This window comes from Notamacropus eugenii, chromosome 4 (assembly GCF_028372415.1).
Source record: "Notamacropus eugenii isolate mMacEug1 chromosome 4, mMacEug1.pri_v2, whole genome shotgun sequence".
Taxonomy (NCBI): Eukaryota; Metazoa; Chordata; class Mammalia; order Diprotodontia; family Macropodidae; genus Notamacropus; species Notamacropus eugenii.
Window position 1 is genome coordinate 290,690,777 of NC_092875.1, and position 21,444 is coordinate 290,712,220.

Genomic DNA, 21,444 nt, shown 5'->3' on the forward strand with positions numbered 1-21,444 from the left:
AAGGTGCTCAGTTCTATCCTGACTGCTAAGGAGCGCATGGAGTCAGTGCCTTTAGAACATATTATAATCCCCTCTTTCACACTTCAGTAGGTCCAAATTTAAGATAAGGAACTATCCCTACAGAAAACTCAGGTACTATTCTCATTAAAATGAAGGGAGTCAGATGCTTTCTCCATAATCTAAGAGATTGAGTTTCTGTCATTAAGTTACTTTTTAAAAATGCACCATCATGATAATTACATCTTTCTGTGACTAGTATCACTGACATATTTCCTCAAAAGGAATAAATGAAAATAAATGGCATAAAAAAAGAGGCAGCATCTTTAGATCTAAGTATAGTGATCTAACTGAACAGATTGTTTGTATTTAATTTACACCTACTCAAGACTGATAAATGCCAAGCTGTTTTTTTTTTTATCATAATATAATGGTACCTAAACACACATTTCCTGGAAATCTACAACTGCAGATCCACTAGCATATTTTATTGCTATTTTTTCTTCCTGTTTATTACACATATCTCCACAATCATTCCATGTTGACAGAACTTTTATAAATACATTTCTCCTAGTATACTTTAAATAATAAGAGACATAATATGTGCGTGTGTATATATACATATATATGTATGTACGTATGTAAGTATTTAAAGAGGGCAGCGGTGTGAAGTTATTTGCAAAACTGATGTTTTTAGTTAGGTGCATTTAAAGCTTACTGTCAGGCAACTGTATAGTTGTATGTCCCAAACACACTGAGATGCTTCCCGAACAGTTAGAGATGCACTAGGTCTTCAAACATATAACTAAAGGAGTTAACCTTGTTCCTAGCCCTCAACACTCACCACTAAGCAGTGGCAGTTACTATATATAGATCACTTCTAGTTAACAGCCAAGTAGAGATGGAGGATTGGGGGGAGGTAGGGAGGAGAAAGAGGCTGTTATGTTAATTCTAGAGGAAAAAGTACTAGTTCATTCTCATTCTTATTTTCTCCCATCTCAGCCCGGGGAAAGGGGTAAAGATTGTGTATTCAGACGTCTGACTTTTATGCAAAGTTTTCCCTGAAAGACTTCACTAAGGCCCTTAAAAGAACTACAGTACTCTTAGATCAGTGGTTTTCAAACTTTTCTGATCAAATAACTCAACAGCAAAAAACTGAGCCTATCTCAATATTTTAATATTGAGACATTAATACTAATTAGTACTAATTCATTATCATCTAATCATCTAATACTAATATATACTGATAATTATAAAATGTATCAAAAAGCATTTTAAAAAGATGAATAAACAATATTTCAAAAATAATTTTACTTCATTTATTAATTATATGAAAACTTTTGCTCAATAAATTATGAATAACAATATTTTAGGGAGAATAAGATAATCACATGCTCCATTGCTTTTGAAAAATCTCAGTTTAACACTTGTAAAAAACCAAAGCTATGATTCTGTAGATCTAAGATGAATTTCTTTTGATGTTTGGTCTTAATGACCACGATAGGTGAAAAGATACTTTATAGAGACAAATGAATAGAAATATAAGAAATGGATCACTGGCTGTACCTGCTAAAATATGACACTCATTTTTTAGAGTATTATCCACCAATTATGCACAGGTTTAAGCTGAAATTCAGCCAGTACATTTTAATCTACCTTGATACCTGTCAGCTATTCTTGGAAACTAACTGGAAGGCTTTTAAACTAATGAAGGCGTTTTAAACAAATGGGTTAAGAAACCACTGAAACTTTGAGAAGATTTTTAAATATTAGAAAATTCTCTAAGTATGCAGATGAGTTTTTACAGGTGACATCCAATGCTTTTTTTTTTAATCAACAAAGGCTTGATTTTTTTAATGTTTTGATCATTTTGAGGGTTTCTTACTATTATTAGTTATTATTTCAAGATATAATACATACTTAAGACAAGGTTCATCATTAATAATGGTAACTATCCATTATAATAATCCATTAGATCGTCAGCTCCTTGAGAACGTCTTTTGCCTTTTTGTACAAGGAGAGTACATGCATGGCACATAATGAGTACTTAACAAATGTTTATTAATTGATTGACTGATTGATTATAAAGGCTTATTTAAAATACTCTTTCTAATTTCATTTGTTTGAGTATATTTCTTGTCATATGCTTTCACTTCCTAGGAGGGCTACTGACAAGTTCCTACTGGAACTAAGAAGTTTATGATTGTCCTAATCTTTGCTTGCACTCACAAGAAACTATTAGTATTTTCTTTAATTAACAGTTTTTTTCCAAGATACTCTTTCATCTTTTGAGGGTTAGTTATTTTCATAATATATAAATCTACTTAACTAGGCACATATCACAATATATAGAATCAAGGCATGCTGGTCAATGCTTATAAGGTATACAACTCATTCATTCATCAGGATACATTGTGTCTTCTCCATGACATATGATCATCTGACATGGGTGAAGTAAGCACACCAGTACTGATCTATTTACTAAATATTTGTAAAACCTAATTTCCTACTTATTTTCTAAGGGGAAAAAAGTTTAAATGTTTTCTTCAATGTAAAGTATTTTACAGTCAACTTTGGAGTCCCCTCAACTTGAACACTCTGGCTTTGGTTATGCAAATGACTGATGTATGACTAAATAATTAACAAAAGCCTTAGGTGTAAGAAAATGTGTGTGGAGGGGGGGATAATTTTTTTCTAATTTTTTCTATTCCCTTTCAAAAGGGAATAAGCAGGGAGAAACAGACAAGTCAAAATGTAGCTGCTTATGTATCTGTATATCATACATTATACATAACAATCAATATCACACATATGTAAAAATCAGCTGAGATGTTACTAAGATGTTACTTAGATATTAATGTTCAATGGCAGTATAAAATTATTTTACATTTACAAAAGAGACAAACATAGTAGCAATAAGGCATAAACTTAGATTTTACAAAGTTAAAACACATAATGTGTTCTGCTTTGTAACAATCCCATATGAATTTTAAAAAACTTTTTACAATCTATTTTCAACATTAACATGGGAATGCCAAAATTCTTTGAGACTTCCAAATCTCAGTTCTGTAACTGTTCAAGATAAACCACAAGAAAGAGAAAATTATGCAAGTAAAATGTTGGGCAGTATTTGCTGGTAATTATAATCACTGAGAGCAATCGAGTTTCTACCAGATGTTGGGGAAGATATGAAAGGATAAAGGCTGGAAAAGAAGTTTCAGTTGATATATTCTCATTCATTATCAATAACAAAGCAATAGTTTCAGCTTTTACATCCTCTACTCTGCTTTCAACCATTACAAGTTAAAATTGAACAGGAGGTTTAAAATATGAAAGACTGCATACATGATATTTCTAAAAAGTCAAACATCCATTTTTTAGGGGGAAATTCTGACAACACTGAAAGCTACTGACCTTGAGAAAAAAGTAAAATAAAGTTTAAATTTCCAACATGATTCAAAAATGTTTTGATAATTTTCTGCTTTTAAAAAGTTCATCAATGTAGTCTACCACATAAGGTCTATGATTTGTAATATCTCAGAGCTAACAAATTCAAAAGAAGAAAGTAGGAAAAGAAAAAACTCCAGAAGGCAGCAAAACATAAAGTAATCAAACAAAATGAAAACATTCACAGTTCATGTAAAAGATGATGATGATTATGCTGGGTTTTATCATGTCATTTTCTAAATAAAGCATGTTAAAATGTCAGATTTATAATGACTAACAAAATTCATTTAAAGAATAAGAACAGCATCTTTAAAACAATTATATAATTAAAAGCTGAGGTGACTAAATAGCAGATCTATATTCTTCAAGGAATGCAGTCAGTCCATATTATAAAATGATCCTACCAAACAGACTGGCATCAAGATCTCAAGCTATAAATACATCATTTCATTGGAGTAATTTCTTAAAACAGCTCACTATCTTATTATATATACCAGAGGTGTTTCTTCACCCCAAAGTTATCTAGTCCTTCCTGAAATAAAACCATGATAATCTGGGGTTTTTTTGGTTAATTCTTTTGTCAGTGGCTCCTCTCCATAATCTCTTCTTGGTTTTCCACAAACTTTCTTTTGAGGAAAAATACATGCATTGTGTCAAAAACTTAAGCACTGTGTGCCTGTATTTTAAGAGTGAGAAATTGTCTGCAAACTTTCATATAAATCTGTTCCCCAATAAGAGCAAAGAAATATATCTAGACTGTTCTTCTAACCTTCTTAAGAAGTTTAACACATCTAGCTCCTTGTTACCCTATCCAAATACAGCCAGCTCCTACTTAACATAAGTAGACCCTTCTGAAGACCCTGAATCCTCTTTGGCTCTGTGCCACCCCAGCCACCAACCTCTAGAGACTTTGGTCTTATTTGGAGGACCCATGGTCAGGGCTGGCAGCCTTCCTGGGAGTTGTATCTGTATAATGTGAATTTACGCCAAGTGAGAATTGCCTGTATTTATAATAACTAAAAAATTTCAAGCATTTTACTATTATAATACCTTCTTGTTCCAAACATGTCATCTCTATTCTGGGTCATACTTTGGTAGTTCCCTTCAAAAGACTAATTTTTAACTCTGGTAATGATGACCTTGAAAATTTTATATTTAAATATTAGAAGTATATTCTTTCCTACCTAAAATAGAAGCTAGGGGAAAGTTAAACTTTGGAAGGCAGCTAAACATAAGTAAGGTAAATAAAACAAAACAAAGGGAGAAAATGCATCTATTAATAACATTAAACTATTTTTAAAAAAGATGACAGGGATCATGGTCAAACACTTAAGAAGGTTTATAGGAACTGATTCAGAATTAAGTGAGCAAAACTAGGGGAATAAATTATTCAGTAAGTTAATAAGCATAACTAAGGATGTACTATTTGCAAGGCACTGTGCTAGCACTGGTGTTACAAAGAAAGGCAAAAGAAATTCCCTGCCGCCAAGCAGCTCACAATCTCATTTATAATAACAATAATATTGTAAAGTAATAAGTAACTTTTAAAGACTTAAGAACTCTAATCAAAGCAATAACTGACCACAAACAAAATGATCAGTCAGTAAATTACACACAATATACCCACCGGGCTGCACAGTGATAAACCTGAAGTACAGAATGAGCCAAAAAATTAAGTCATGGCCAATTGAGGGAGGTCTTTGGATTGTCGATCAAATTTGATGCAAGGATTTTATTTTTCTTGCAGGGAGGGAGGGGAGAAATGGGAGGTAGGACTGGGATTAACAAAGGTAAAAATGTTTAAGTGAAGTCGGTAAAGACTTAGAACAGAGCAAAGATAAACAGGAAACACAGATTGAGGGGGAGTTTGTTTTATTTATTTTTATTCTAATTTAAATACCAAAGGGGCAGAGGATTGTAAATGGAATAGCAGATTGATCTCTATAATATATAGATATCTTTTCTTTTTGAATATGTAATAAATTTGACATGTAATTTTCAAAGCTGTCTCACATGTCATGATTCTTTTTGGCTTTCTTTCTGGAAAATTTATAAAATTCTCTCTCCTTCCCACCTACCCTCAAATTAAAGACATATGGAAAGGAGAGAAGGTGGAAGGGAGAAAAACAAGAGGGAGAGGGGAGTTCTTGTACCAAACATGCAGTCAAGCAAAACAAATCACCACATCAGCAAACAGTCCAAGTCTTATTCTGCATCCTGAATCTACGTATCAGTTTTCCTTCAGCAGGTAGGCATCTTCAGTTTTCAGGAGTCACAGCTCCTCATTACACTGATCAGAATTCTTAAGTCATTCAAAACTGTTTTTCTTTATAAGGATCTTATTGTATAAATTGTCCTATAAGGACAGTTTTGAAAATAACAGACTGAATTTATTGGATATTATAAGAAAAGTAAGCTGTTCATAACATAGTTACAGTTTCATGTTTGATATTCTTTTCTATTTTATCTTGTATATGGAAATGCTCATTTTATTCTGGGTGGGGTTCAGGATTTTTTAAGAATTGAGGGAAAAATAGTATCACAGAAACACAGACTTAGAATTGGAAAGGACCAGAGGTTATCTAGTCCAACTCCTTTGCTTTACAAATGAACAGACCAAGGCCCGCATAAGTTAATGACTTGCCCAACCTTCTTATGTTGATCACAAAAGTTCTCTTCACCTGATCTGTAAGAATGCTCAATTTAACTTGTTGATATTTATTTTAGATTCAGGTAGGCAACCTGGCTCAAAAAGGAAGGAAATGAGAATGAATGCGATGCCATCTGATCAATCTATATTATTTTAAAAAATGAAAAAGGAATACAAAAGTTATATTCATATCGACAAATGATTTAACTATTCAGCAATCAAATCATGCAATTCCTTATGGTACAAATCTTGATAGATTACATAACATAACAGCAGTTTTTTTATAGTGACTTCTTTAGGATATTTAAAGACCTTTGTGGATACCTTTGTAAGTATATTTTCAACAATAGATACTGAGGTTTTACCCAAGCTTTCTTTGCGTTGTCCTAAAGGTGACTTTCTTAGAAAATAAATATTATGGTAATGAACTACATATTTCTATAGCAAATTAACATTGGTAATTAAAAAAGATAGGGTTTCTCACAAATAAAGTGCCACTGGGAAAGGAAAAAAAGTAACACAATGTACATATGCATGTGAAATAAAGACATGTAAGAAATGTAGCACTTCTGGATATTTTCTCTGTTATAAAGACAAGAGAAAACAAATTTTCCTGCCAAAAATATATCCAACAATGCAATACCACATTACAGAAATAAATTTACTTTAGGCAATAAAATTGTTTTATCAAAAATTTTCTCATTTTTGCCAGAATTACAAGGAAACTTTAATCAGATACCTGTCCTAATATAACAGTGCATTGTCTCTCCCCTTTCCTAGAGAAACATTTTAAGTTTCCTTTCTTGTTACAAAGGGTGTGTAGATATTTAAACTTACAAATGCCCACATTAAGGCAGAAATTCATCATTGTCAGGTACCGAAATTTTGAAAAGGGGATTTACTTTACATAAAACCACACAGAGACAAATATATCCCCTCCATCTACACCTGACCCTTTTGATTCGAAAAACACTTTAATACTGGGTGACAAAATTGAACTTAACTCTAAAGCTCTGCTCCCATTTATTTGTTTAAAAAACAAGAATAAACTAACAAAAACTTAACCTGCAAATAAAGCAAATGTAAAGTCTAAAGGTGACTACAGGATTGTAATGCCTTCCAATTACAATCATTTTTCTTTTCTGATTCATTTCTTTAAGCTGGTTCCAGCACTTACCTCATGTGTTCAGACTACAAGCAAATGTTTAACCTAAAAGTTCCTTTCCCCTCGATATGCTTTTCCCTTAGATTTGCTTTAGTGTAATGATCTAAAAGTGGAGTATTAGGCAGTAACTAGAAGTCACACTCCATTTTCTGACCGAAAGCCAATAATACTCATGAATTTTTTAGGTGAAAGACACTTCAAGATGCCATTGGGAAGACTGTAATAAACACATTAGGCTGCAAATGGGCAGGCACAGCTCTTTAACACATGCTGCAGCAATCAAATCAATAGCTAAAATCCACACTCAATGGTTACACAGCTATTTCACTCTACCACATCCATCATCTACCTGTATTTTAAGTGGCAAAAAGCCCCTTTTCAAACATTACTTTGACCAAATCTAAATGCTCAGTATATAAAGAAGTAGGGAGTTGTCTTAACTATCACTGCAAACGGGGGAAAAACCTCTAATCTGACATCAATGCCATATGATGGCTGCTACTTTCTATATTACCATAGTCTAAGTCATTTAATACAGCTAGTCACTGAACTGCTTACATATCAGACTACATCAGCTTGCTCTAATATGCTCAAGAATAGCAAGACTTCAGAAGAGAAAACATCTTGGGAAAAAGGAGACTTCTTGTATAATGTAAGGGATTCCCCACCCCCACCCCTCATCTTCAGTGTACTTATTCGGTGTTTAACATTCTGCAAAGCAGATTTAACTGAAAGCTTAGCATTCCTGGAAAAAAAAAAGTTATCAAAATGAGAATTGCATGATGCTTATGATTTAGTATCAAAACTTCTCAAATAAAAATTTTATTCCTTCTCCCTCATTCGAGGAAATAATTGGTATTTCAACTATTAAGAAGAAAAAATTGCAGTCTAAATTAATATACAAGGAAAATCTTGTTGAAATTCTGCTGGCAAACATTTCCCCCTATGAACAAATTATTCTTACACTCGCATTCTGGCAATTGTAAATCTACTTGAAAAAAACAAATAATAAATAAATCTATTTATTCTATCTATTCTATGGTGTAGAACATTCATTTCCGCCCCTCCCCCCCAAACCCACAGTGTAGTAGCGCTGAGGTCCATGCACTCCTTAGAAAGAGAACAGTTCACATCCTTAATGTGTACATCTTGCTGTATGCCACAGAGATTAACACATTTTTACTCATTCTAATGATTTAACTAACATTGAATGATCACTACAATTAAAGTTAACTTTTTAAAACTATGACATTTCTTTGTTTAAGCAAAACACATGACTGTGGATCAGAATAATTTCTCAACCAGAGGGGAGAATGCTTACTGAAAAGAAATCTAATATTGTTGCAATCACAAGACCAGATATTAAATATTTCTAGAATATCCAGGATAGATGCAGCTTGTTTGGGTTAAATGCTAATCTACTAAAAGCTGAATTTATATAAAACATAAAAATCATTAATTACCACAGAATTCTTCACTTTACAAAAAGAATTCACAGTTGGGTTCCTTTAAAAAAAAAACCCAACAACAATAAACAGCTCCCCGTCCCTATTTTAATACAATTTGATTAACAAAAATTCAATAAATAGCCACATTTAGGAACATGATCATGGTAATCATGGAGTTATAACCCCACGTGCTAACCCCACGATGGCAACTCAGTGATGAGCAGAAAGACAAAGAGGTACAATGATTATAAAAAGTAATGAATTCAGAATTTTAAAAACATATACAAATCCAATACCTCTCACTACATCTGTGTAACCCTGAGCAAATCATTTAACCTCCTTTGGTGGTTTTACTATTGAATAAAATGAGGAAGTTGTACTAGATATCTCTATAGTACCTTATGATGTAAAAATGTATCCACTTAACTTCTCTCCAATTGGCATTGGTGAAGAAATTAGAAATAAAAATGACCTAAATAGGAAATATGACTAAATTTGTGCAAAATGCTAAATTATTTGCATGCAGTTAAATTATGCTATTGTATTTTCTGTTGCCCACACTTATATTATGTTTGACCACTTTTTCTAATTATATTTTAGGAAAGCATGAGTTAATCAGATCTGCTTCACTGAAAATCAGGGTTGGCAAATTACTGACCTATGCTGCATTTAAAAATGTAAATTCCATTCTTAGCTTATAGGCCTTCTTGGGCCTATGGTTTTCCAATCCCTGAGCTAAAACATTAAAAGATTAGGAAAATCTTTATTAAATGATATTTTAAACCATTCTGAGTTCTCTTCCACTTCTCTCCAAATTCCTCATGTTTTTTCTCTCATTCATATACCTTTATAGGTTTCAAAGGAAAATATCTATGTCACAAAAACTTTCTGATAACATTGGAAGTATGGAAACATAAAATGTTTTAGAATTGTTTATCTAACGGATGATTCATCTTTTAAAGTTTCTTTCAAGATTTAAAGTTTATTTCAAAGGTAAGAACAGAATAAATCTTTTATAAAACTACTGCTCACAAAATGACTTTTTAAGGAGAAATTGAATTTGGTTTTTACTACCAATATAACAAATCAGTGCCAAGAAGCAACCTCAGAAGAAAAATGTTCCCACCTTTTTAAGGTAATTATCTGACACTTTAGAGACTCTCAAGCAGTTAAGTAAATTATATTCCTTTTGTAAACAAGTCAAAGGGACAAGTTATTGCTTAGAAGCTAACTATGAGTCCAGATGTGTCAGAAATGATGCATCCACACCAAACCAGTTTGCAAACTTGCATACTAACACATGTTCATATACACAGAGACATATAATTACTTCTTTTAGTGCTTTCTTTTAAGTCAGTATTTCAAAACAAAGCATAGTACTTATTCCTTAGGGCAAAAATACATGTGTGCTTTGAACAATTAAGTTTTACATGAGTTTAAGTCCTTAATTAACATCAATTTTTTTGTTGATATAAAGAAAATACAACCCAAAATAGGTACTTTTAGATTGTGTCTTTAACTACCTACTATCTATTAAGTTCTTACAAGTTTGCTAAATCCAAACTCTAGCTTGGTACACAAAACTGTCCATCATTTAGTCCAACCTAATCTATTCTAGCTTGTTCATTTCTCATCTGTTCTAATCAGGTTGGTTTGTTTAATATCCTATGGTAATGGAGTTTTTGCTGAAAATACTTGTCTATTCTAGAAAATCTCTATGTTTCCATCTATACAAATCCTACATTTCTTAAAACACCAAAAGAATCACTAACTTCATGAAGACTTCTCATGCAAATGATATTCTATATTTTTCCTTATTCTAAATTCCTTCAGTCCCTAACCATACAATCTGTACCAAATAATCTTGTACTTCCCTCATTATACTGACCTACAGATGGTTCTACAGAGCGGGTGACAGGGAAATAATCTGTATTCTAAAAATATTTCCTGTATATCATGATTATTTGGATTCTAAACAGCCCAATCTTTTTCCTACTCCACAGTTATGAAGAGGCAAATAATTAAACCAATAGAAAAATAATCTTGATTAAAATACAGCCATGAGACACATAGAAACTTCACAAATATATTCATGAGTCATAGATTTAATACAATCATTTGTTGCTTTTCCATCTACATCTCAGTACTATGGTGTTAAGAGTTGATCCTGAGAACTAGAAGATCATGATTTAGGATAAAATGATTATATTATGCTTAAAATACTCTAAATATGAATGGAGGGAAGCATGCTAATGCACTTTAGAAAGAGGTTAAAATACTAATTGGAGAAAGAAAAAAGCCCAGTAAGCCAGTATGCTATAAGGAAAGAACATTGGATTTAGAAAGTACAAAACCTGGGTTAAAATACCAGACTTGTCATTTACTAGCAATTCCTTAGATAAGTAAGTTTACCCACTTCCTCATGTATAAGGTTCTAAAAAAAATTCATAGGATCCTAATTTTTAACTAGACAGGGCTGTAGGTCTTTGAGTCCAACCTCCTTGTTTTATAGACTAGGAAACTGAGACCCAATTGACTGGACAATTCAACTAGTTAGAATACTGAATTTCTCTCAAACACTCCTAGATAATGGGGTCTTCAGGATAAATATAAATTAACATTCACTATTATTAGGAGTCCATTCCATTAGTGATGGTATTCAAGTATACTGAGATGCTATAGTTTTGCTGTAGGTTCAACACTGTACTAAAGATTATGGAGAACAGAGAAGGTACCATCCCTCATATTAAGAAACTTGGATTCTATTCATAAGTCAGAAAAACAAGGCAGCATGTTACAAAGTCAAGAATACTGAATTTGGAATCAAAGGATTCAAATACAGCAGTCATAATCTACAGAGAAATGGCTAAAGCAATGCTTTCAGAAAACTAATGAATTAATAAATGAACAAAAAAGCCCTTAGTCAATTTAAATCAACAAGCGTTTATATATATATCAGGAAATGCTATGTGATGGAGATACAAGGCAGAAACAGTTCTAGCACTCAAGGAGTTCACAATCTAACGTGGAAGAGAACAAGCAAACAGCATTTTGTACAAACAAAATGTATATGCAAGATAAAATGGAGATAATCACAAAGAGAAGCTTCTAGCATTAGAATTATTAAGGACTTCCTAAACAGTGGAGATATAAACAGAAAAAAAAGAGACTGCCTGATCTTAAGGAAACTAACATTCTAAGAGAGGAGACAACACACGGAAGTTTCAGCTCCAAGGCAGATAGAAAGGCTCCATGGCCTTTAGAACGCAGCAAAGAACACTGTAATGTTTCTTCTTTAATGAATAAAACCATATCAATTTCTAATGCTGAACCATTTGATGGTGCCAGGCACTTCTGCAGCAAGAATTATCTTTTCCCTAATGCCATTAAGAGTGGCTAAGCTACTGAGGAGTCAGGACTCTAGCATTCATAGAACAGCTGCAAGATCCTATCTCCACAAGGAGTTCAAACCTCTCCACTGGCCTCCAGTCTCACATATCCAATTTTCTATTTGACATCTTAAATTTTATGTCTTGTAGATATCTTAAACTCAACATGTCCAAAAGTGAACTCACTATTTTCCTCTCCAAATACACCCTGCTCCCAAATTATTACCTGTAAGGACACTATCATCCTCCCAGTTCTCCAGGCTCCTCACTATTTCTCACCCCCCATATCCAACCCATTGCCAAAGTCTGTTGACTTAATCTTTATACTGTCTCTTAAATGTCCTCTGCTCTTTTCTGATACTCCCATTGCCCAGGTACAAACCCTCATCTCTTTAAGCCTGAACTATTGTAATAGCCTGCTGGTTGGACCACTTGCCAGTAGTCTCTACCCCACTCCAGTCCATCCTCCAGAGAGCTGCCAAAGTAGTTTTTCTGGAAGACAGGTCCTACAATGTCATTCCTCACTCACATCCCCACCCTAATAGATAAACACTCTACTAGATGGCTTCTTTTCACTTCTAGAATCAAATACAAAATCCTTTGGAGCTCAAAGCCTTCCAAAACCTACTTCTGTACTTTTCTGATATCCTTCTGATGTACTTGGTGATTCAGTGACACTGGCCTTCTGGATGTGTCCCTTAAACAAGACATTCCATCTTCCACCTCTGGGTATTTTCACTGGCTGTTCCTTGTGCCTGCAATGTTCTCTTTTCTCACCTCTGCCTCCATGATTTCCCAGGCTTTCTTCATGTAGCAACAAAAATCCCACTTTCTAGAGTAAATCTTTTCCAAATTTTTCTTAATTCTCATGCTTTCTCTCTTTTAATTATTTCCTATTTATCCTACATGGAGGTATAGGGAGCGTTCAGGAAAAAACCTATGGTGTGGGGGTTTGCTGAGCCCTTTTCAGGGCTGTTCATCCACCACTGGTGCCTACCTCTCACTCAACACTCCCCTGTGGCTTCAGAAAGCTGTAGCAGGTACAGCAGCCACACCCTAATAAAACTGTCTTGGCAGACAGGCTAAACCAGACTGAGGGTAGCCAAAGGGGTGTCTGCCTCAAGCATGTGAAGATGTCCCCTGGTGGAATGAGCAGATAAGAACAATTTGTTCCAACAGCCATGAAGGCAGCTAAAGTAGGCACTGTGGAACATGCAGAGCTTGGTCAGACACTGAAGATCACTCTATCTGCTACACCATTACAATCTGTGATGTGCTCTATATTAAAAGACAAGACTAACTTAACTACAATTCATATGATAAAGACCTGAGGACTTAGAGAAATCTAAGCCCAAATTGTCACAATGCGAAATAGTACACAAAAAAGTTAGAAGGATCTCACGCTTAATTATTGAGGTACAGTATCCATCTATTGTATAGCTCTGCAAGCCACATTTTGTTAAGGACATTTAGAAGCTTCAACATATTCCAAAGAACAAATAGTGCAATGATGAGTCGAAAACATGTTCTCTGAAAATCAGAAGGATGATAGGATAACAGATTCAGGACTAGAATGAACCTTAACTTCCAAAGGGAGGGTGGCGAGAGTAACAACTATCTTCAAGTATTTTAAGGATTTTTGACGAAAAAGATCTGAATATCATATATTGCCTCCCTCAGTCCAAATATCTAAAGTATTGAAGTGTTTCTTTGGGGCTTAATGAGTTTCTATTCCATGCTGATGTCCAATATGACAATTCACTAGATTGGGGTTGGACTAGAAGATTATGCCTGAGCTTCCTTCAATATCTTCAATTCTACAATTTTACAGGACTCATTCTGAGTATTACATTCAATTCAGGACACAACATTTTTGGCGAAGAACGGCAAGTGGGAGTCCTTCAAACCATGCCATAAGAAAATCAGTTTGGGAGATTTTTCTGGAAGACAATCATAATGCTAAAAGAAATGCTGGGATAAAGGTAGAAGCTACATATCCATAAGAAAAAGACAAGACTAACAACATGTCAAATGAGTTAAAAGTCCAATTTTTGCAGTAATCTCAAAAGTAACTGGGAAAAGCCACCAAAAGTGCAAACAACTCCTAACCTGCCAAAAACATGAAACTGAAGTAAGCTGGAAATCTTCTGGCACTAACTTGCCACAATGGATTTGAACAGCCAGGTAAAATTTTTTGCTTACATTAATTAAAATTTGACTCTGGGAAAAGTAGAAGAAACATGGAAGGAACATGAAGTAAATGAGAAGGAATTCTGGACCAGATCCTGACCAAAAAAGAAGTGTTTGGTAAAGTGGAAATGACAAAAAACCTGAAAAAACATGACCACTCCATCACAGAATTTGTAATAAAGAAGTAGAGAAAAGATGGGTAAAAGATGGTTAATACACACTGCTAGTGGATAGAATGCCAGGTCTGGAGTCACTTACCCTGTTTGACTCAGTTTCCTTGGCTGTAAAATGAGCTGGAGAAGGAGATGGCAAATTCCTTCCCTTTCTTTGCCAAGAAAACCCCAAATGGGGTGACGAAGAGTTGGACGCTACTGCAACAACTGAACAACAAATATCTTGACTCTCTGGAAGGTTTGTAATCTGTTTCCCCAACTTATCAATTATTTCCTGCTTTCTGATAATCTATAATGGTCACATTTTGAAGTCTTACTGGTTTAACTCCGGGGTGATCATAAATCTCAGGTGATCTCAAAATAGTCTAAATCACATTCTGTAATGTGCTAATTACTTATGAATTTAGCTGTGTTAATTACTTATGAATTTGAAAAAGTTGTTAATCAGAGGAGGGACAGAAATCACAGAATCTCAGTTATTAGGAGAGACTTCAAAGAACATGCTGTTCTGGAATAGTAAACTCAACAAGTGGCCATTTAACTTTTGCTTGAGGATCTCTAATGAAGTCATTGTTTCCTAGAACAATCAATTCCACTGTTGGACAACTGTTATCAGGAAGTTTTACTTAGCAATGAACCTAAGTTTATTTCTTTAGTTTAAAACTATTGTTTTCCAGTTCTGGCCCCTGGGACCAATCAGAATTAGTTTAATCTCTCCTGTATGGGACAACTCACCCCTCTTTCCTCAATATCAGTCAAACATTTATTAAGTGCCTACTATGTGCCAAGGCACTGTACTGAGCACTGGGAATATGAAAGGAGGCAAGAGACAATCCCTGCTTAGAATCTACTGGTAGAGACAAGTAAACAACTGGTAAGAGAGGAGTCATGAAGAGCTTTGAACTCCAAACTTCCATTTTTTATATTTTGTGTTTGATCACGGAGGCCATAGGGAACCACTGGAGTTTATTGAGTGGGGGTAGGGAGGTGACATGGTTAAACATGCATTTTAGGAAAATAACTTTGATGGCTAAATGGAGGATGGATTGGAGTAAAAAGATACTTGATCCATCAGTGGGCTATTTCATTAGTCCAGATGTGAATCTATAAGTGCCTGTATCAGGGTGGTGGAAGTGTCAGAGGAGAGAAAAGGGCATGGAGTATTGGAAAGATGTTGCAAAGGCCTTGGCAACAGAATGGATATGAAAGGTAATAAATAGTGGGGGGAAGGGTAAAGATAAGGAATTTGATTTTGTACTTATCTACTGGATATGCCATCTGAGATGTCTGTAAAGCAGTTAAACTGGGACTGCCGATGTCTGTAAAGCAGTTAAACTGGGACTGCCTGCTGACTAGAGGTGAGCCTGGTGGCAGGACAGGTAAATTTGAGAACTGTAGATCTATGGGGTGTGATGAAATGGCTAGAGAGAGAAAAGGACTTATATCTGATCTAACATCCTCTTCTGAGGTCTTTTCTCTTCTAAGCCAGACATCTCTAGTTCCTTAGATCAATGTTTCAGTGGCATATTCCCCAATCTCTTCACCCTCCAGATTTCCTTGCTCTGGATTCACTCAAGACTATCTAGCTTTTAAAAGTAGAGGCTTGGGATCCAACACAATCCATTTTACCTGTCTTGTCCTCTAGATTGTTTTTGCTGTTCAGCTGTTTCAGTTGTGCCTGACTCTTCATGACCCCTTTTGGGGTTTTCTTGGCAAAGATAGTAGAATAATTTGCTATAGTTTAGATCACTTTACAGGTGAGGAAAATGGGGTTAAGTGACTTGTCCAGGGTCATGCTGTTATTAATTGTCTAAGGTCAGATTTTAACTCAGGTTTTCCTGACTCCAGGTCTGGCATTTTTTGGTTTCTCTATCACAACAGTGAGTCATATTGAGTCTATAACACACTAAAATTTCCTGATTGTTTTTCCACGTATACTGTTATATAGCCATATAACAGTTCAACCAGTGCTTTGTATAATTCATTTTTTTAAACCCAAGTTCAAGACTTTACATTTCATTGCTATTACATTTTATTTTTTAAGTTTGGTTCATTTGTTCTCACCTGTCAAAAGCCAAATCTATGAACCATCCCTTCCAGAACTGTGTTATCTGTTTCTTCAATAAGAATAAATGTTTTTACTCCTTAAAATGTTGAATATCATCTCTAAGAACAAGCCACTAAAATCTGTCATTTGTTCAGAAAATGAATGAACATTTATCTCTAATATGGATATTTCACTGCCTTTACAGAAAGTTCTAGGTTAAAAGTACTATGAATTCCTTTTTGAGTACCCATAATTACTATTGCCACAGGGCTTAATTTAGATTTACATTGTTGGCATAACTGAAAGCTATACCAAAGAAATACAATCAATAGCAGTCTTGAGAGGCTTTGAATTTATTTTTTAAAAATACAGACATAAGAGGAAAGTCTAAAGTATGAAGTTATGTAAAACATTTTCCTCTCACACATCACATTTGTACAGAAACACTCTATTAGATCCCAATCTAGTTTCTGCTCTGCCCTTTTAAAAACTCAGATACAAAGCTATACTTTAGACTAAGAGCTCTATTTTGTAAGCTTGAATTTCTTGTCAACAAAAAATTGAAATTTGCTTTAGTACTGCTCTATGAAGTTATTTTAAATGGAAAAGAAAAGAATGACAGGGTACTGGAATACACAAACACATTTCCTCATTCCACTGGTAAATAATATACAACTTTCATAGTGCAGATATGTCCTATGATCATTAGCTATTGAGCAGCTGCTCACTTTTACGCTACTTATTTACTTTAGTAATTGCTCATGTTTTAGTCATGATTAGACAAGCAACCTGAACTCCCATCTGTATCCTAGGAAGTCCACTATTTTAGATTTACCAAAACTTATTTAAAACAAACAAACATGTAATGGGCACATGAACACTCCCCTCCCACACACACCCACACACCCTGGAATCCTCCAAATAAAAATAAAATTAAAGACCCTAAAGATTTCTGATTCTTCTATACCCATATGTAAATACAGTAGGCAAAAAATGACCCCTAAATCTGGAAAAATACAACATTTTTATATGTAACAAAATTGGAAATAGCAATTAATAAATAAAAGAGAATGACATGCTGATGACAATTCTGAATAGAATTATTATCTGATTAAGCTTCTATGTAATAGTTATGTGACTGGATTAAAAACTAAAAATTTACAGGATAATAAATTAAACATCTACTTTAATTGTGAAGCCTCAAGCATATTTTACTCTCTGATTAAGGTGATGGACAATACATAACTGGCAGTGATTTTACACCAAAAGATTATCTACTGCTCAGTACGCTTCAATTTCTGAGATGAATGACTGGCTCAGTGTAAAAAAAGTCTTGAAAAAGGAATGAAAAGTTTCTCAGAAAATGAAAATTATCCCAAATCAACTAATTTAGGTAGAAAGTAAATGGATTTTTCTTCATGTTACAGTATTTAAAAGGTTGGGATGATTACATCATAAGCAATGTTTCAGTGATGAATACATGTACAGCAACTGTTAGAAATTAGCAGACATACAATACTAACCAAAACCAAAAAGTTTAAAGACTGCAGAGCAATTATGATAGATATGGGCAAAGGTTTTTTTTGTTTTGTTTTGTTTTTTAACATACTGAAACATTTGAGAATGATAACAAAAAAGCCACTTTTGAAAAGAGGGGAACTGGCCAAATTTTCAATCTGTTACACAGACTTCAAAGCTCTGAATTCTCCATTTCCTTGGTCTATCCCCAAACTGAGGTGGGCTGCAGAGCCAAATCACAGCCAAAAATCCTAGGAAAATTTTCACTTTCCCAAATACAACCTTATATATACATATTACTGAGTCTTTTTAAATAACCAAAACATTAACCTTATTTTCATGCTTTTTTCTTATTTCTTGTCTTTCTTAAAATGAAAACCTGTTTTGGGGCAAATCCTTGAAACAGTCTGACAAGATCAGACCTGATTACAGTATTCCCGGTTAATGACTGTGGTTAGATTTCTGGAGTTTAGCAGGATCTGCAAGCTAGTCATCTGGCTTGTTTAGACATTATACTGTCCATAAAACTTTGCCTTTTAACTGTAATTCTAAAATCTGCATCTTACTCCCAAACCTTAAATACAAAAGTTTTTGTAAAATGAAATGGAGATATAATAGTAGTATTTCCTAAGTAATACAAGATAGGCATCATTTTACAAAGGTATTTTCATTTTTAAAGTATAATATTATGTGGACAAAAAATTCACTAAACATTACTGGAATCAATGACTCAATTCAAATTCTCATTCTGGCCTATATATGTATAAGGGTCTGCAATTCCCTTGAACTTTCTGTGCCTCCCTTTTCTTGTCTCCAATAATTAGTGTTGGACTAGATATGTTTTCTCAGGTCCCTATCAACTCAAAATCAAGTCATCTTATTGTTCAGTGACAGTGCTTTGTGAAAAAAATATTTTGGCTGAAAATTAATGGATAATACACACATTTATAGAGGCACATCAATTATGCTCATATCTACTCATCTGAAATAATACACACAGAAAATCAAGGGAAAATGCTACCTGAAAGGTAGCTCTCTGTTCAGAAGCTTTTGATTCATTATGATGCCTGTAAAATTACACATGTAGGACAACTGTATTTATTGAGGCCATGTTCCACATGCTAGTTACAAATATCTTCCTACATCAAATACCCCAAAATTCCTTAGAACATTTGTAGGTTACCTTATATTGTAACAAAACTTAGAAATAAAGCAAAAAAAAAAAAAAAAAAGCCACATACACACAAAGACCAAACAAGGAGCCTGAAGGTCTAGAGTAAAATGCAGAAGAAATTAATATCAATGGTTAAAGAATAATTGTGCAATTACAGCGTTTCATATTGAAATACAAGGATGAACGATACCCACAAAGTCACAGAACTTCACATGATCATTTTGGAATATCTATTTCAAAAATATAATATATAAATGATGTTAAAAGGAGGAAGGCAAAGAATTTGTTGCACTTTAATTAGAAATTCTAGGTATTGGAGCTGCTTTCATCCCTCTTATTAGAACATGAACTAATTTTCTGCAAGCTGCTTACACACTGTAGTTAAAGTCTAAAAGGTCTCATATCTCCTATAATGTCTATTCAAAGGGAAAATAGCTCAACTTTAGCACAGTTTCCAAGAACACTGTATAATTGTATAAATATATACAGATGCCACAATAAACTTGTGAGAAAAAGGGGTTTAAACTAAATGCTCTAGAATTTAAATGAGAAAAATATTACGGGCAGGCACTCCTGAAAGATATCTGTTTTGAAAAATAGTTAATGTTTTTCAAATAAGCTTATAAATCCAAGATTTTTTTTCAGTACAGCATCCTCTTCCAAGGTTAAAAGAAAGGTACATACAATACTGCTAACAGAATTAATAGCATTAGCATGAAAAACAGCGGACAAGCACAGTAGATAAAATGGATATCATTCAAATCTTTTATATATAGTATTACAAGGATGTAAAGAAAATTAAAAATCAGAGGAAGTTCTGTGATTACATTTAACACAAAACCCATTCATTTTAGATTTTCATTATTTAAGGCCTTGCTCTCCTGCCAAAAGCTTCATTTATCATTAACCCTAAATTTAAATAATTTCAAGGCTTCAAAATATTAATTTAGAATTATGATATTGAAAAATGAATACAAAAAGAAAAAAGTGAAGCTTACATGTGGAGCTCTTCTTTCATGATTCTGAGTTATAGAGTATTATTTCTGAATATTAGAAAAATGTTTACTAGCAAAAGCATGTGAGATCTGGGCACCTAAGGCAACCGTAAGTATATCTGTAATCACTAAATAAAGATAACAAATGAAACTGATCTCAGAGAAACTGGTTTGGACCAAATCCCATCTATTTGTTACTGGAGAGTATTACTATGCCTGAATGTCATGTATAGTCAGTCCTCCTTTCACCAAGATGTGTATGTGTATGTATATATATATATATGCATATATATATATACATACACACACATATACACACAAGCCTGTATGTGCACATAATATAGAATGCTAAGAACAATCTCAAATATTAAGTCAGAACACTTCTAAAACACACACCTTGTAATCTTCCAGTCTTTGTAGTTCAAATCAGATTTCTGCAGGTTTTCTTTATCTTCAGTCATGTAAATAAAAATACATCATTCTTCAAATAATAAAAAATGCAAATTAGCAATAAGTTTACTGCTCTTGGGATAAATACCCTCTATTAAAGCAAACCATCATTACATCTTGATGTAAACCCAAGCACATGCTGAGTACACAGCCGCTTATCTCCTCTATCATCTGTAACTAACCAGAGCTGACAAAACTAGCCACACAAATCCTTTTCTAGCTGCTGATCACACAGATCTCCTTTGACAATCCAGCATGGTGGAGCACTCGAAAATTCCTCCTGCTTCTGTTCTATTGCTTGCTCTAAAAAGCAGTTTCCTTTTCATTGAGATAATAGCCTTTTCTGCAGTCACATGACTCAGAAGCTACATTAGCAGAGCTTTATGATAATAGACTGAGTAAGCCTCCATCCCCTCCTGCTATTAAGGATTTACACACACACACACTCTCTCTCTCTCTCTCTCTCTCTCTCTCTCTCTCTCTCTCTCTCGTTCTCTCTCTCTCAAATAATTTACTTTTTTTTGGAAATGGCAAAATAAATCACACAACAGTATAGCCTAAAATGAAAATGTAAACAATTCTTTGCACTGCTGCTAAAAATAACTACTCAAAACAAACATTCTGATGCACTGTCTTCCTTTTACCAGAGAACAGTACATTGGCTATAAACATTTTCTTATGAAATGTAATATTAAGTGTGATCGTATGAAACGTTCTTTATCTTGTTCTCCTGTGTTTTGGGGGTTTTTTTTGGTCTCTGATCATATAAATTTTGATGTGCCAAACATTTTGAACACACTG

At 33.9% G+C, this 21,444-nt stretch overlaps 1 protein-coding gene across 24 annotated transcripts in view; it reads right to left on the minus strand.

The window, feature by feature from the left end:
- The window catches only part of NCOA2 (nuclear receptor coactivator 2), a 346,666-nt gene that overhangs the window by 124,323 nt on the left and 200,899 nt on the right, over positions 1-21,444 (minus strand). The window contains exon 1 of one of the 24 annotated variants that reach the window (XM_072604823.1): positions 20,590-20,622. The exons of the other annotated variants lie outside the window; for them this stretch is intronic. The gene's annotated coding sequence lies outside the window, so the exon portion shown is untranslated. Of the gene's footprint in view, positions 1-20,589; positions 20,623-21,444 lie in introns of those variants that run through there. 24 annotated transcript variants of the gene reach the window in all.